At 54.6% G+C, this 2,949-nt stretch overlaps 1 pseudogene; it reads left to right on the top strand.

Annotated features, from left to right (window-relative positions):
• The window catches only part of LOC112818209 (histo-blood group ABO system transferase-like), a 936-nt pseudogene extending 826 nt beyond the window's left edge, over positions 1 to 110 (top strand).
• Positions 111 to 2,949: the final 2,839 nt, after the last annotated feature.

A 2,949-nucleotide genomic window follows, 5' to 3' on the forward strand; every position in this document is an offset into this window, starting at 1 on the left:
CCTGTGGGACACACGGCTACTGGGCTGGACCCCCCATCATTCCCCGGGTCATGAAGAAGCTGAGATCCATGGCTGTGCCCAAGAATCAACAGGGCACCCAGAACTCATGAGGGGCTGTCCCCGGAGGAGGTGTGGGACCTGTGGTATTGGGCTATCCCCTGAAGGACCTGTGAGACATGCAGCTGATGGGCTGGCTTCTGTCATGAAGAAGCTGAGATTTGTGGCTGTGCCCCCAAATATCACCAGGACATTTGGAAATCACGAGGGGCTGCCCCCCCCATCAGTGGGTGCTGCCTTGAGCGGATCGGTCAGAGCAGATTTCTACTTCTGTCCACTTGAGGGAAACTGTGGAGCCTAGCACTGCTTGCACGGGCACGCCAGCGCCCCAACCAGGCCTGCACACAGGAGACGTGCCTGGGCGCACAAGTTCCTCTCTTTGTGGTTAATACATATTGATCACTTCCGGGTCCTTTGCAGCTGTAAACGGCTCCAGTTTTATGTCCGATGTTTTTCTGTGTCAATGCTGAGCAACCATCTTAAAAAGAACAATTGAGGGAAAAGGTTTTCTCCATGGTACTCAACAAACATCGCCTGTTGGGCCTGGGAGCAGCCCTGATGCAGGCATGGAGCCAGAATGGGTGCTGGCTGGGTCTTCCCTTCCAAACCTTACACCTCACTGTGGCCATGGGGCTTCAGTGTCAGGGGTGTGCCGAGCCACCTCCCAGACCCCCATTGCCCTCCTCAGCAGAGGCCTTGGCTGCGGCCATTAGCTCAGCCTCCAGGAACATGGAGCCCTCTGGGCTATATAAGGTTCCTGCCTTGGTTTTAAATGGCTATTTCTGTGCTGGTGTTTGTCAAATGTGGGTACTCGCTCTGTCTCGATGCGTGTCCCCTTGGGATTCCTCAGTGCTCACCAGTGGGTTTGCACTTGTGCACTTTCTCTGGACCAGCTGCTTGCACTGTGTCTTAGCAAGCCCTTACTGAGCTCAGTCACCCAACAAGGGGCAGAGCATGAGAGAAAGAACTAAGATACAGGCTTCCTGCTTCTGGGCCCTCTAGGGACTCGTGATGGCCCCGACATCCTGACTCACTTCTTTTGTATTGTGGTATAATTGACATACAGTTGATACCATGAAGCGCTTTTCAGTGTCAATAAATATAGTCACTGTTCTGCACCGGCTAACTCCGTCCATCGCCACAATGTTTTCATCATCCCAAAGTGAACCTCTACCCATGAGACCCTAACCCCCATTCCCCTTCCCTGCCCTGGCACCCAGCAGTTCCTTCCACCTCTGTGAATTGGAGTGCTCTCGATCCCTCACATATGGAGTCCTCCAGTGTGGGTCCTTTGGGGACTGGCTTATTTCACATGGCAGAATGGCCTCAAGTTCTGTCCCTGTGACCTGAACCTGACCCACTTTCCCCCCGAAAGTGTGGCTCAGCCTTCTCCTGTCTGAGCTGAACCTCCTCAGTCCCCTCTGCTCCACTCACTTTCCTCCTCAGCCTGAAGATGATCCCAGGCAGTCTGCAGCTTTGAAGACCTGTTCAGTCCGGATGCCAGGCAAATACCCCGGGGGCCTCAGGCCTCACCTATACCCCATCTGTCCACGTCAGGTGCCTGCCCCCCCCAGCTGACCACCTGCACCTCCCACAGGTGTCCCCGTCTCAGCAGAGGGAAACACCAAGTCCAGAACCTTGAAGTCCTCTGGGAATTCTTGCTTGCTACCAACTCTCCCAGCAGTGAAGTGTCTACTGGAGTACATTCAATATCTAAAACATTTAAAGGCATGTGTGAGTCTCTGCTGCCTTAGGCAATGGATAACAGTTGGGGCAAATAGATACCAAGCAGAATCACCGGAAGAAAGCCTGAGGAATGAGGAGCTTTAGGGAAGAAGTGTCTGGAAGCTCTTACTGCCCCTACCTGAGCTTCAGGTTCTCTTCAGTTACTCCTGTGCCTCAGGTATCTTCCTGGAACCCTGACATGGCTGTTTTCAGATAGCTCTTCCAGTAATACCCTCAGTTTCTGGAAGGCAGATTTGCTGGAATCCACAGTGTGTCCTGCTGCCCCACAGGGATCACTTTTTGAAGGTGTATCGTCCAGGCCATCTGAGGGGCCAAGACTGTGGGTCTGTGACCTGGAGGGATTCTGAGCAGAACTGGTGGGATGGGAGTGCTTCAAGTCCCAGAGGTAGGTTTCCAGAAAGCCGACTCGGGTCCCTGGCATCCTACGGATTTTGAATCAAATCTCTGAGATCTTTAAAATGCTAGCAATGTTACACCATGGGCCAGAAAAGCAAATGTCCCTTTGCACCCAACCCCACCTAAACTATTTTCCATTTCTTGTCACTTGAGCTGTGGTCAAAGGTTTGGGAGTCGGGGCTTGAAGAGGGTCCCGGACCAGACTTTGAATTTGTGGGACAAAGGCCATCCAGACAAGCTTGTGCTGAGCCTGAGGAGGGGGTCTGTTTGGAGACCCCAGCTGCAGCTACCGCTGTCCACGGAGACCCCCTCAGCCTGCCCCAGTTCAACTGCTCCTGGGGGAGAGCCTGCCCCCTCCTCTCTGCCTGAGGGCTCTCTCCTGCACCAGGTGCCTCCTCTCCTGCCAGCCATTGCCATCCTGTAGCCTGGGAGGGTGGCTACCCCGAGTTCCTCTAGCTGCTTGGGGGTCACCTGCACCCTCCTATCTGCCTGAGGTTTCTCTCTTGCATCAGGTGCACCTCCTCTCCTGTCAGTCATTGTGAGCCTGCAGCCTCGGAGGGTGGCTACCTTGACAACCTCCAGCCTGGGGGACAGAACTGGTGTGGGTGAGATGTGGTCTCCCATCAGGTCTGAGCGCCAGGACCCCACAGTGCTCCCTCTCCTCCTGCAGGCTCTTTGTGCCACATCCTCCCTCAGTCTCCCTGAGCCTAAGGCTTCCTCTGTTCGCAGACCATCCTTGACCCAGGATCC

Source organism: Callorhinus ursinus, unplaced genomic scaffold, assembly GCF_003265705.2.
Source record: "Callorhinus ursinus isolate GAN/ISIS: 27379988/994484 unplaced genomic scaffold, GSC_fseal_2.0 scaffold2113, whole genome shotgun sequence".
In the NCBI taxonomy this organism is placed as follows: domain Eukaryota; kingdom Metazoa; phylum Chordata; class Mammalia; order Carnivora; family Otariidae; genus Callorhinus; species Callorhinus ursinus.